Raw genomic sequence first — 15,058 nt, 5'->3', positions numbered from 1 at the left:
TTTCTCTTCCTTGAGTTAGTTTGCAGTTTGATGGCTACTTTGTCTCAGCCCTCTGAAGATGTGATTGTACTGCATTTTTTTTTATTATTTTACTTGAAGTTCTGGGATACATGTGCAGAAAGTGCAGGTTTGTTACATAGGTATACGTGTGCCATAGTGGTTTGCTGCACCTATCAACCCATCATCTAGACTTTAGGCCCCTTATGCATTAGGTATTTGTCCTAATGCTCTCCCTCCCCTTGCCCCCCACCTCCCAACAGGCCCCAGTGTGTGTTGTTCCCCTCCCTGTGTCCATGTGTTCTCATTGTTCAACTCCCACTTATGAGTGAGAACATGCAGTGTTTGGTTTTCTGTTCCTGTGTTAGTTTGCTGAGGACGATGGCTTCCAGCTTAATCCATGGCCCTGCAAAGGGCATGATTTCATTCTTTTGTATGGCTTGATTGCACTACATTTTAGCTCCTGCTGCCCCTGTGAAGGCATCAATTGCCTACTGAACTGTGGCTCCTTTTAGGCTATGTATCTTTTCTCTCTGGCTACTTTTCAGATAGTCATGTTTATCTTTGGTGGTCAGCTGTTTTGAAAAATCTAGGGTAGATTTCTAGATTCATTGTGATTCATTGAAGTTCCCAAATCTGAGGATTCGTGGGTTTCATCAACTCAGGAGAATTCTCCACCATCACCTCTTCTGTATTGTTGCTTTCCCTATTCTCTTTATTGTGTCTTTCCAATTATCGCTTTCCACAAGAAGTCTGACTGAATGTGTGTTATACCTTTTCACTATGTGTACATTTTCAACCTTCCCTTTGTTGTTTCCTCTTTTGTCACTCTGTACTGCATTCAGGATCATTTCATAAGGTTAGCTTGCATTTCAGCATTTCCCTTCCAGTTGCATCTAATCTGTCTTTAATATCTGCACTGAATTTCAAATTGTATACATTATAGATTTATTCCTAGAGGATAAATGTATTGCTTTTTCAAATCTGACTCATCATTTTTATACTTTTTTTCCTTTCTCATGTTTTCAAGTCAACCCTTTCATCTTTTTAAAAACATATTAAATACATTTATTTTACATGTTTATCTAATAATTTCAGTATCTGTTATGCTCTGGTTTTGATCTGCTGGGTGTTGTTTCTGCAGACTGTCACTCATGGTACTTTGTTCACTTACATATTCTATGATTTTTCTTTGACTGATGAATTTTCAGCCTTTCTTTGAAACCTGAATTGAAGGATCCTTACTCTTGAGAAGATTTGCATTTACTTCTGCCAGTTACCAGGAACCACCACCAATCTGGCACCAGAACGTGAAATCTTGGCTTGATGTTTTTCAGACCACAATGCATACTGTGAATTGGACCACAAACCTGTGTGAAGGAGGGTAACAAATTCTCAAAGAATACTTCTTTCCCCTTTTCCCAGAATCAAAACTGATACCTGTACTGGATACACTTTCTGGACATTTGTATTTGTGGAAAAATATATTTTGGTTCATCCTTTCCCTAAGGGTGCTGATCTTCGAAGACCCTAGTTTTATGTGAAATCACCTAACCTGTTGGTTCACCAATAAAATAAATCCAAAGCTCTAGTTTATAAGAGTAGCCAGACAGCTTTAGGCTGCTGCCAGATTTACCAGTCACCTATCTGGATTTGTGCTCCTGCTCAGCTTCTTTGTTTCTGACCATTTCCTTAAGCCATGCACTTAGAAAGCATTCAACATTTTATCCAGTATTTTTGTATACTTTGAAGGGGGATGGCTTTAGGATTCCTTTGGTACCATATTGCCAGAGAAGTCTAACCATCTTGCACAGACTTTCACAGTTGGCACTGTCAGATCTCTGATTTAAGTAAACTCATTGTATATGAATCCAGTGGGTTAAAATGTAAGAATAAAGAAAAGAACTAGCATTGACAGAGTGTCTACAATGGGTCAGTCATTCGTAAATGGAACCCTCACCTACCCTTAGAAGGAAATTATAAAAATATTATTCTGAGGATAAAAACCTCACAACCTGAGCCTCTAGTGGTTAAAAAACCTGCCCACAATAACACAGGGCTGAAGCTAGCATTCAAAACCCTATTTTGCTATTTTATACATTTAGTTCTTGATTGATGGCTCTTCCCTACCCACAGAAAAGTTTTTCTATGGTACATAGAAATTTGTCTAGTGTCTCCTTGAAAAGCAGAGGACTATGACAATTGATGCCAAGCGACCTTAGGCAAGTTCTAGAATTCTAGCCAATTTTTTGAAAATATTCTTACCAATATCTATCTATTTATCTATCTATCCATTATCTTTGAAAATAGAGAATAAACCCTTTAAGTAACATGAGAGAAGAGACTATGTCCTTGCACATGTTTGTGGCATTCACAAGTCCCTGAACAATGCTATTATAGAATGAAAGATATTCAACAAATACCTCTTAAATGAACAATTTGCCTTTATTCATTATTACAGAACCAAAATGTGTCTGCAAATATCAATGCTCTGGATAATTCAAAATGTGCTGAGGCAGAGTCTGTCATCCCTACAGAGACACACGTCTCTTAGATTAGGGCTGGGACATTCCAATCTACCCCATGCTGTTTTTGAACACATTTCTCTTCCCTGAGTCAGTTTGCATCAGCTCCTTCATGCCTCGTGACCTGTTTTAGCACCTCGCACCCTCCTCTGGTATGTCAGAGAGTTTGAGTCACAGATTTCAGTGACTCTGAAAGAAGACCTCACATTCTTTCTCTCAGTTGCCATCATTGGCCCAGGTAAGTAGGTTCCTGCCCTGGCATACCTCATCCCACCTGCACCTGTGCCTAAGGGCATTGTTTGCCCTGGACACTCTAGTGTGTAGGGCTATTATCGTGTAAGTCACTGCTATCTTGCAGACCCATGATGCTTACTGATGCATTACTGTATTTGCTATTAAAGGGCTCTGTGTTCATAGGTAGGCCATTTCAATGTGCTCACTTAAGAAGGACAATATTTTACTCCTTTTGAGTTGGTGGAGTCATCCTGTCTCATTCCAAGGATTACCTTACATTAGTGGCTTTGAGAAAGTCAAACTCTATGCCTGGCTACTTCATCTTTGAAAAGAAGTTACTGTTGAACAAGGGAACCCATGAGGGCTCTTGCTGTGCTTGTCTATGCTAAAGGGACAAGAAAGCAAATAACTCTTTCAATCTCACTTTAAATTGAAGCATAGGACTGGCTCTTTGAACTGGAAAATGTTTATTTAAGAATGCACAGCTCCTTGCAGCTTTGCATCAAAAGGCTCTATGTCCAGGGAAGAAGGTGGAGACAGGTTAACAGCCTTGAGAAGAACAGCTTGTAATATTAGCCTCTTCTATCCACCTTTCTTCCAGCGGTAAGTGCAAGAGCTTGGCTTAGAACTGCAGGTACTTACTTGAATACTAGGAAGCTTTCATTTGACTGCATGTCCATGGTGTAAGGACATTGGTCTCTAAACGTTTTGAATGCCAAGGAGCAGCTTTTCATGTAGCCTACCCTAGCTCATTAGAGATTTTGCTTAAAAGAAAATGAATGCACTTTTATTTAATTTCCTTCTCTCAAAATTTGCTGCTGGTCAGGCATGGTGGCTCACCCCTGTAATTCCAGCACTTTGGGAGGCCAAGGCGAGTGGATCACCTGAGGTCAGGAATTCAAGACTAGCCTGGGAAAGATGGCGAAACTCCATCTCTACTAAAAAATATAAAAATTAGCAGGACGTGGTGGTGCATGCCTGTAATCCTAGCTACTCGGGACGCTGAGGCAGGTAAATGGCTTGAACCTGGGAGGCGGAGGTTGCAGTGAGCCAAGATTTCGCCATTGCACTCCAGCCTGGGTGACAAGAGCGAAAATCCATCTAAAAAAAAAATGTTTGCCACTAACTGTAGTGCCAAGTGCCAACAGATTTAGTACCTCAGAAAAGGAAACATTCTTCAAAAGGCGACTTCAGTAAAATGTTTCTTAATGAGAAGAAAACTTAAACTTGTATCAATCGAAGCACAAAAGCAATTTAAATTAACTCAGATTATAGAAAATAAAGAAATATTTTTCAAGTTGGTAGCTGAGACAATTAAAAATTATTTGGCTATGTAACAATATTTAATGCATACTAGTGTTTTCAATTAAGTGACCAATACCTATGAATGAGCTGTAAATAAATTTAGATTTATTATGATGAATAAAATCAGCTTTTTATTTTGGGAGAAAGGAAACTTCAAATGTTCCAAATTTCTATGTGTGATATTAGAAGCATAGCAGAAAAATGAGACACATTAGGAGGAAATAATTACCTCCTTCAATTCTATGCCTTTTTTCTTGAGGAAAAGGCACCATCATTTGTCCCCCACCCCTTAATCCTAGCCTTTTCACACTATTGTCCTGGCCTGAAATTCTATACATTCTTGCTGGTGAGCTCAAGTCCCATTTCTGAGAATCCTTTTGCTTTCATCCTAGTCCAGGCTGACCTCACTGTGGCTGCCTAAGGCCATGACCCAGTCCTGGCCTCCCAAGAGAAAGGCGTAATCGAAATACAGGATGAGTGCCACCGTAAGGGCAAGTTTAGAGGACACTGGGAACCAGGGACTGAGCATTACCAAGGCTGAGGAAGGAAACACCTAGAAGAGAGACGTGGACCTGCAGGACCCTGTAACTTAGCTGCTCTGGGCAGTTGCCTCAAGCTGCCTTGGAACTTAAAGGAAGCAACCTATGCGTCGTGCCCATTCCAGTGGCTGGCACTTCTCCACACTCAATGCATCCCTTCTAAGGGGAGATTGTTCTAAGGGCCATCCACATCCAGAAAGCAGAAAATAGGCTAACAACTTCTCAAACCAAAAGTTTTATAACCATGAAATAGTGTCGTTGACATGAAGTCACTTCTGCTTCAGATTATATTAAAAAGTCAGCATAACACCAAACAACCTAAATGAGAAGAATGTCATTTTTATTTCTACCAATTCAAGAGCTAACATCTGCCGCATCTTTCCAGAGGTGCACACATTGCTTCAATTCTATCCATTCAGCTTATTTTTCAAAGATGTTTGAAACTGAACTGAAACATAAATAGATTCCTCTGTATACAGGCCACCATTCCAATGGGGGGAAGTTATTTTTATATAGACATTTTTGGTTAAATGATAATGTGGCACCTGGCAGTAAACTCAACAGACATTTCTGTCAAGCTGAGTATTAAAAATAGTGATCACTTTAGGACATTTATTTGCTATTTGGAGGCCATCAGCTTATGATTTGGAAGCATTTAATAGTTTTTACTTGACACAAGACTGTCAAGTGTGCCTTTCAAATCCAATGGTGACAAACATTTAAGGAGGCACAAAGGAGACCCTCCTTACCAGCTATGGTGATTGGTGGGTTCATGGTAGGTAGAAGAAGGGCTGGTCTACAAACTGCCACAACATTCCTACATGCCGAGGTTGGTGGAAGTAGAGTTTTGCCCCTGGCACTGCTACCTGGCCTGACCCACTTGTCTGCTTCTCTCTGCTTCTGAGGTCCTACTCATCTTCATTCTCTGGTTATAGCTCAATGAAAAGGTGACCAGGAAACCCAAAGCTTGGATACACAATAAAAAGAATTTTAAACTTGATTTTAGGGAATCTTAAAGATTTGATATACCCAGTTGAGTGTGGAATTCTTCAGGTTATATAAATATATATATATATATCTATATGTATATCTAGTACTACCATAAATTTACCATCCTTCTTTTTCACCAGACCATTAGTCATTTGCAAAGTTGCAGTTTATCCTCCAAGAATCTGAACCTCCAAGGATTAGGATACTGGATATATTTTTAAAGTTGCAGCAAAGTCACCAAAGCTAATCAAAGTAAAAGGTCTTCCCTATGCAAAGTAAAAGAGGCCAACTTGAAAAAAAAAATCCATTGAAACAAAAAACAATTTAAATTTACTCATATTTAAACATTTTTCTTTTCTTAAACTTGGAAAACCTTTTGCTAAATAATTCCCTTACAGAGTCACTGGAGGAACAGATTCATTGAATGAGGAAAACCAAACAAATACAGACCTGCAAGCAAATACTTCAAAAATAATGAAGACATTGAAATTCTAGCTCCTGTATGGATATAGACTATCCCAGAAGACTAGAAGCCTGTGCTCCCAAATGAAATAACCAATTCCAAGACTGCTTGAAGGACCTCTCTGGACTTTGAACATGTTGATTCCTCAACCTGGAAGACTCGTCCATCCCTTGTCTGTCTGTCTTCATCAAACAGGAATTTATTCTTCAAAAGCTAGATCTGTCACTCACTGTTTTATAAACACTTTCTTGAACTAATCACTTCCTCCCCACCTGTCTTTGGAATCTTGTAAAAGCATCCCTTCAGGAACATGTGATGTTTCTTATGAATTCTTCTCACATCTGTATTTCATAGTAGACTGAAGCCACCATATTCTTCTTTCTGTTAACAACACCTCACACAGTAACCAGGGCACAATAGATGCCTCATGGTGTTTCTTACACTGAATTGCACTCACCTTGAACTTACATTACTATAATAGTTCATTCTCCTTCCATCGACACTTTATGTTGACCCCGATTCTACCTCCCTTTACCTTCTACTCACTGGTCCTATTTTGTCCCTTTGGGACAACACAGAATAAGCCTATTTCCTCTTCCAATAAGGCCCTATGCAAAACGCGGGCAGCTTTTATGACATGCATAGTGAAAACCCCTTCAACCTTTTCTCATATGATATGTTTCTGGGACCATTCACCTGTCCATGGGCACACACTCTGGTGCATCACTGGGACCATTCACCTGCTCTACTGCACCACTTCCTCCACAAGTGTGGTGGCAAGAACGAGAGCCCATAGGTAGATGTTAACTGACCATTGAGTAGCACAAGACATCACACTTCTGTTAGAACAAGCTATCGGGGTCTTTTTAGCAAACCATATCACACTACTCACTTCGATCAGGTTCAGTTTATCCTAAATCATGGATAGTCATTGTGTTACTATACTGTCTCATAAGTACATGTTAAATATTTGAGAGATTAAAAAAATTGTCTTACATCATTCTCCAGATATGGCTGAAAGTCATCTGGCTGTGGCAAATAGGGCTACACTGGCAATCTGGTTATTAGTCTTGAAAAGTGTTCTAATCGTGAATTATCACATATGCAAGGTTGATAATATACTATAAGTACAGCTTATAATATACTCTAAGGCTGAGGCTGGGGATTCTCCACAGAAACACGCTGGGACAGATCTGTCCATGATTAAGAGAAGGAAATATGTCCCAGACCAACTGGCAAATGGTTGCTTCCCTCATCCTCCAAGTCTCTAAACAAAGAGCCTCCAAGAACCTGCTCAATCTCTATGGCCAAAGTCCATTCTGACTGGATAATAATGCTGGTGCCTTTACAGTTCTTCAGTCTTACCAGTTGTTAAATATTTTGATCACCCTTTTTTCTTCTGAACCGAGAGGGGATTTTACTAATGGCCTTCAAGTACACAAATGACTGCCTGAGTGAATCATGGCCAATTAATCTCCAAATCCACAGGGAAGAAAACAAAAGGAAATGAGTACAACTGTAGCAAGGACTTAGCATGGACTGACAGGGGTGTGGGAGAGTGACACTGGGTGCTCCTATTCTCCCATTTGGACAGACTTTATAAGCCAGATGGAGCCCCACAGATCTGGTGGCTAAAGCCCAAGCCTGTCTGAGAATGACTTTGCATGGTTTCTCAGGGTCTGGGATCCTCCAGGCAAAAAGTCAGAGGGAAAGGGCCATGTGTGGGAGGAACCATTATCTAATATTAGTCTTTTGACTCTTGTAAGAACTGAAACAAATGATCATTTACTGGTATCTTGCACCAAATCAGTCTGGAGAAGAGAAACTATCAGATGTTTCAACTCAACAGCTGCACATCAAAAATAGGATTTGAGACACCAGGAGCCCTGTGGCATGAATGCCAGAAGCAAGTCTAGTATGTTGGGGGCTCTGAGGTTTCTTGTTCCTGGAATGAAAGGAGACAGTATTGCTGGCCGCAGGCACAATGTCAATGTACTCCTAGTTGCAATCACACTACTTTTGTGTGTTTTGTTTGTGCATGTATATACACACATGTATGCATACAAACACTCAAACACAAATGATGGTTAAGAAAAATACATGCTAAACAGCCAGTCATCCACCTTCCAAAAATCTCTCCAACAGGATCCTTTGGGTCTCATTCTTTTCTAAACCAACTCATTAGGAAACTCACACACAAAAAACAAGAACTACTTCTATGAACCTCTAATTTTGCATATGATATAGGCATTTCTATCATGTGTTATGCCATAAATTAGACAAAATGTGGTTGATAATTTAAGAAACGTGATTTCCGTACACATGCTACTATTGGTATCCCTAGGCTGAAATCATGTTGCCATGAGCCAGGATGGATATACTAGTTGATCTATAGCCAGCATCTGTTCTGATTGGATGGCATCCAGATTGTGCAGATTGATAAATATTTTGAACATCGTTCCCGGTTATCATGGGCTTGTGGTTGAGAAATACCACCATAAACACAAGAAGAAAGGTTGTTGTGTTCTCTGCCTTGGAAAACACAGTTGCTTTCTGGAGTGACTGGCTGCTCAGTTGATATTATTTTCTTCTGCTCACCAGTGACTGTTGTAAAATATTCTGCTGTGTGACTAGAATCTAGAACGCTATTGATTTTTATCTGGTCTTTCATGATATTTATAATTTCCTCAGTTATGTTTGAGATTAAAAAGTCTTTAGCTAACGTCAATAAAATATATTATTGCTATTAAAATACTACTGTGAAAGTCTTGAAATAAAAATAACTGAAACTCTCTTAAGTCCTTTTTTCAAACATACATCATTGTTTTCACAGTGCAATTCCTGGTAATTAAGAGGTTTCTTTGAAGCTGAACTACAAGTAACAGAGGATAAAAATAATAGTTGGTAAAGCAAATGAAAAGTCAGAGGGTAAGCAGCAAGAGGCTGGTATGGTGGTTATATCTTCCAAAATACTCAGGGATCCAGGCTTCATCCAGCTCTGCCCTTCGCCAGCACTAACATATAACCCTGTTCCTCAACATCCAGTTTGGCAGTCAACGCTCCAGCCTTTACATATTTGTTCTAGGCATCAAAGAGAGATAGAAGAAAAGGATATAAAGAGTGCATTCCAGCTGTCATTCAAGATAGTGTGCCAGTCTACTACACATCACACATTTAGTAAGTGGTGGAGGCTTATGGCTTTGACTAGGTACTTATAGCCTGGATTTTGAAGAGAATGGATTGAAGAGAGGCAGCATCCAGCCTGCATTTCATTGGTCAGAACTTCTCCAAAATCCGGTCACACCTGCAATGATGTTAGGAAGTGTAATTTTTTGTTTGTTTGTTTGTTTGTGACTCTGGGCACAGCTAAAAATTAAGACTTCTATTACTATGAAAGGAGAAGGGAACAGATGTTAGGGGTCAGCTAGCCATTTTTTTCAGCAAAAGCCATTCTTTTAGAGCAGACCAGATTATATCCTATTCATTTCTGAATCATATATTCACTTTCTATCTTATTGAGTTCTATTCACTTCTGAATCAAGCCACCTAGATTGAGAATATCAGTAATTTTGAGTTCCCGAAATAGTTTTATAATTTATTTATTTACTGAATAAGTATTAGTGGAATACCTACCGTGGGATAAGAACTCTGCTGAGGTTCAGGAATAGCAACATGAACAAAACATGGCTCCTGATTTCATGGAGTCACATGGAGAAGGACAGTACTGGACAAGTGAGTATAACAGCGTAGGCACTCCGAGAGAATGGGGCAGGGAGACACATCTTAGCACTGAAGTGGAGGAAGGCACTTAAGCTGATAGGCGAAGGATGAGTGGGAGGTGTTGATAGCATGCTCCAAGGCAAAGGAGCACAGGTTCCAAGGCCTGGGAGTTAGAAAAAATGCTGAATTTCAAGGCACTGAACAATTTACAACATCTCTGGAGTGTTGATTTCAGAGGGGAAAGTGTTGCTTGATAAAGCTGGTGAGAGGTAAGACCTATAAGCCCTGTTAGACTTCATGCTTTTCTCACAGGGAACTATTGAATACAAGGCTCATTTTGACTGCTTTATAATAACCATATCTATTATCTATTGAGTGTCAACTATGTGTTTGACATTGTGGTAAGTGTATTACATCACTAAGTGTATTACATGCATTAACAAACTCTAAGGGACAGATTGTCCCTACTCTATAAATGAGAAATGTGAAGGTCAAGGCATTTTAAAAACCTGCTCAAGGTCATTCAGTCAACAAGAGTTTGAGCTAAGATCAACTGAGAAACAGTCCGATGCCGTACTCATTTCATAGCCTAGACCACACGGAGCCCAAATTGAATGGGATCAGGCCTGCAGAAAGCAATCATACGTGGCTCGGTGTATAGATAATTTTTAAAACTTTAACCTTCACTTCTACTGCTGATCATTTAAGATGTCCTGGCTCTGCAACTGCTTCTAACTCTGGTTCTGTGACAGTCTAACTTCTCTAAACCCCACTTGTTCATTTTTAAGTGGAGATTTCTCCCTTTACTCTACTGAGTAAACTCTCTTTTTAGACCCTATAGACCTGACTTGTCTGACCTGTGGGTCACAGAAGTCTCCAGTTGATTCCAGGAGCACGCTGGCCCTCTGACACACTGAGCATCCATGATACCCAATTATCCAGAAAAGAGGGGTAAACTGGATTTGGGAAGGGGAAGGGTCTCCAATGCTGATACTTTGGTAAAATCCCTTTTGCTCTTGTTTTAGATTGATTAGTGTTCATTTGCCTCCCTCAGCACAATTAATGTTACTGACTGCTATGGGTCAAAGATGAGTGGGTACTTGAAGCAACATGCACTGGTTTTCTTTGCTGTGGTGGAAATTACAACAGGGCTGGCTTTGGGTGCACAGGTCGAGTCTACGCTCCAGGGGCTCCTAATTCTCCCTTCCACGTGCGTGCACCTCCTCTGCACTGGCTACTGTGCCGTGAGCTTAGCCATTGCCAGGCAGCATTGTGTCAAGATGCCAAATCCTGTTGTTACTATTTTTGACAGAAGCTGTAACTTACCACCCAACCTTGGAATTGGAGATCCAGGAAGGCCCATGTCCTCAGACACATCTGGTGCTGTTGCTAAAACCAGCTCTGTTTTGTCTGTATTGACAGCATACTGAAAATATCCAAGCTTCTCTGAAACAGAAAATCTGACAAGTAAAAATACCTCTGTAATGGTATTGAGTAAAGGAGTTGAGGTAATGGGTTTATTCATTGTAAAAGCAGCTGGTTTTCCTTGTGAATGTTTGTTTGGTTTAAAACAAGGGAAGATCCCAGTTGCCAAAGGAACGAATGGAATATACTGTAGTTTCTTTTCTTTGAGCTTTTTGGGCTTCTAATGGAAGTACAGGATCCTGCTAAAAAGCCCTGAGCCCCTTTGTCTGGATTATTTATTAGATAAGGTTTAAAATTCTAGGATACAATCTTTTCTTTATCACATGCCTCACTTTGTGAGTGAATCATCACTCACACCCGCCTTCCCAACATGAATTCTGCAACGGGGAAAAAAACCCCAGCTCAGCTTATTCTGGTGGAATACTGTGTTATGTTAAACATTTTCTTCTTACCTGGTGGGATCAGAATATATTTTAAGTTCACTTCATTTTTGCTGAGCCACAAAATATTCTTGGTGAGAGGGGTGTTGACACTTACCATAAGATGAAGGAAGTGTTGTTTGTGCAGTAGGAAGGAGAAAAGAGAATATCAATTTGGCTTTTTATTACAAAACTAGTGGGAAATGAGGTCTTTGGTGACTTTTGTCTTTACTTGCCAAGTTTGCATATATGCCACAAAACACAAAACTATTTACCGTGAAAATGCACAGCATGGTTTAAGCTCCAAAGAAGGGTATGCAGATTTAATCAGCCTTCTGGGCTGGTAGTAATATCATGATTGGTGTTTTGTATTTGGCAACGGGTGTTCTGAGGAAGAAGGTAAAGAGGGATACAGTGACCCCGAGGACGAGGAGGACCTCAAAAACCCGGGAGTAGTGTGGATCCCACGGGACGGAGGATTCGTGATCACAGACAGCCTCTCCAAACACAACACAACTTCATTTTTGATCTACGTTTTTCATATTTCCCAGAACCGTGGGCTGTTTACAGAGTCAGGAGAATTTTTGCTTTGACATGAAGTAATCCTGTCCTTTGGGAGCCCCCGAAAGTTAGCCAAGGTTTAAAAGAGTTCCAGAAACCACTTTTCAGCCCACTGTGAATTTGTGGGCTTTACTGTGGTGGGTGCTTGTGTTGGAGGAGCTAAACAACACTGCCAGCATTTTTAAAGCTTTTTTTTTCTTCTTATAAAAATCTGTTGTGCTGTGAAAAATCATAAAACTACTTCAAAATGTTCTTCACTGTCGTCAAAATCAGCTTGGCTCAAGATATTGTAACATCTAAAGTTAATTATACATCAGTAGTTTATTTTAACATTATCTGGGGCTAAAGGAAATAAATGAGAACAAAAATGGAAATAATTCGATAAAGCAGATTGTTTTTATTAAATATATTCATGTCTATTCAAATTACTTAAGCCCACATAGCACAACAATTTCTGAGTGCCCCACAGCTAAAGCTGCAGGAACTAAGCAAATCTATTACTAGTTCTGCGTCCGCAGTAGGCTCCAGAGCCTGTACAAGGCTCTAGAAGGTTCCAGAAAGTTCCAGGTCTCAGGTGAAGGGGTCATATTAGACAGAAAGGTAGATCTGGTCCTGCCAGGGTATTAGGGGCGTGGTTATCCTTTCCCTGAGATGGAAACTGGTAACAGTTCTCACATGATGATACACCAGGCTCAGGGAACAGGGCAGCCAAAGCCACACCTGGACACCTGCAGGGGTCCTGGAGAGACTCCCAGACTGGCAATCTCAGGGAACAAACCCCGCTTCCTGACAGGAGCACTGTGAGTGGCAGAGCCCGTGGGAGGATAAATGTGACCCTGCGAGGAGCGGCTGAGTTACAGGATGTCCTCTGTGCTGGGTGGAAGATAACCGGAAAGGAGCTGGACACCTACCCAGCCATGGGGTCGTCTCCTCCCAGGTCTCTCCTGGCACGTCCTTAACACAGAGCGGTGCCTGGGAGGTTCCCAGCACAGTGCTGGTGCTGGGCACACAGGGGCCAAGGAGACAGGCCAACCCTCCCTTCAGCACTCAGGGTCTGTGGGGAGACCGACTGGAAACAGCTCCTCCCCAGGCCTGGGTGCTGCCCAGAGAGCCCAGGCCCCAGGGTCCTTTCCCCGCAGGCTTTAAGATCCCAGTTTCTACATTTCCCTCTTTATTCCAGAATGTGTGATTTTCCCGGTGTGATTCCCTTTTCTCTCTTTCAGTTGCAGAGCCGCACAAGGGTATGCATTATTTCACTCTGATAGGGAAGAAAAAGTGTTTTCACAAATTGAAGTGTATTGTGGTGGTGTGGGCACCCGCATGGTGAAATGGCAGAGGCATCCCTTGTGAGTGGTTTCTGTCCCTGGGAAGGTTTTGGAGGGCACAGATTCCTTTGGTATAGTTGGAACCTAATGTGGAGACTGCTGGTGGCAGGCATTTCCTAAACATGTGTGGAAGGAAGGAAGGAAAGAAGGAAGGAAGGGAGGGAGGGAGGAAGGGAGGGGAAGGAAGGAAGGAGGGAAGGAAGGAAGGAGGGAGGGAGGGAGAAAGGGAAGGAGGGAGGGAAAGAAGGAGGAGGAGGGAGGAAGGAAGGAAGGAAGGAAAGAACGAAGGAAGGAAGGAGACAGAGGGAGGGGAGGGGAGAGAAGAGAGTCAGAGACACAGAGAGAGGAGGGGGAGGAGGGCTGAAGAACACAGGCGTTCAGACCTCTTCAGGCCTTGGTCAGTCTGAACATCCGTCCACAATCTCATGGTCACCTCCTCCCCGACCTTCCTTCTTCCAACTTGTCTGGACATGCGAAAGTCTCCTAGCTGAGGCAGTTAAGAGAGAAGTCATCATTCATGTGCTGCCAACACCTTTGAGTCAGACACGGCCGAGCTTTCTGTAGGTCTGCCTCTTCCAGTGGACACCAGCTCTCCCCACCAGCAGGCAGCAGGGCCCTCCCACTCTTGGGCTCCACCTCCTCACTGTCCCCAAGGCAAATGGAAAGCCAGGTGTGTGTATGAATTCCACCAAGGCAAAAGAAGCAAGAAAGAGAGCAACTGAGATGTGGAGATTAAAAATAGGATAAACAGGAACTGAGAAGTCTGGGTTTCTATTTTTCTGGTTCACTTTGTTTTCATGCTTCCCTCAGTGAACTCTTGTAATTGTAGTCTCTCCCAATTAAGCAGTCATTTGTAACTCAGGATAAGAAAATAAAGAAAATAAGACTCCTGAGTTCCCTGCATGTAGAATTCCCCACCCCTCATCCTCAGAATGCATTCATTCCCAGCACACATGAAAACAATTGTCTGTAGGAAAAGAAGAATCAACTTTAGGCTTTGCCCGGAAATGCCAACACAGTCCCTTCCATGGTGGTTGATGACCTCAAATTGGAAATGTGATGAATATAAGAATATCTATACCACACAGAAAACCAACAAGCTCCACACTTTGATTTTGCCCTATTCAGGATGAGCTCTGAAGTAAGAGGATGTCGGATGAACAGGGATGCCCACATGGCTACCCTAGGCCAGGGTTAAATCTCCTGGCGCTGAAAGGCTTTGTGCTACAAGGGAAAAGGTGTGTAGGCCGTGTGTGTGTGTGTGTGTGTGTGTGTGTGTGTGTGTGTGTGTGTGTGTGTGTATCCAGGAGATCAGCAGCCAGAGCTTCATTTATCACGGCTTTGCTTCCTAAAATGTAACTAGAGGCACAGAGAGCTCTTTATAAATCAAAAGGCCCCTAGCTTCCACTAGCCTGAAACAGTAGAGACGGTGGGAGCTGCCTGTGTTGAGTCTGAATGAAACACCCACTCAGCCCAGCTGCAAGCTATCTAAAGCAAATATCCCGGCAATGGCCTCTTGCCCAGAAACGGCCTCAGCAGCCTGCCTCCCTGGACA

Source organism: Pongo pygmaeus, chromosome 22 (genome assembly GCF_028885625.2).
Source record: "Pongo pygmaeus isolate AG05252 chromosome 22, NHGRI_mPonPyg2-v2.0_pri, whole genome shotgun sequence".
In the NCBI taxonomy this organism is placed as follows: Eukaryota; Metazoa; Chordata; class Mammalia; order Primates; family Hominidae; genus Pongo; species Pongo pygmaeus.
The sequence above is the reverse complement of the archived record's forward strand: the minus strand, read 5'-3'. Positions refer to the sequence as shown.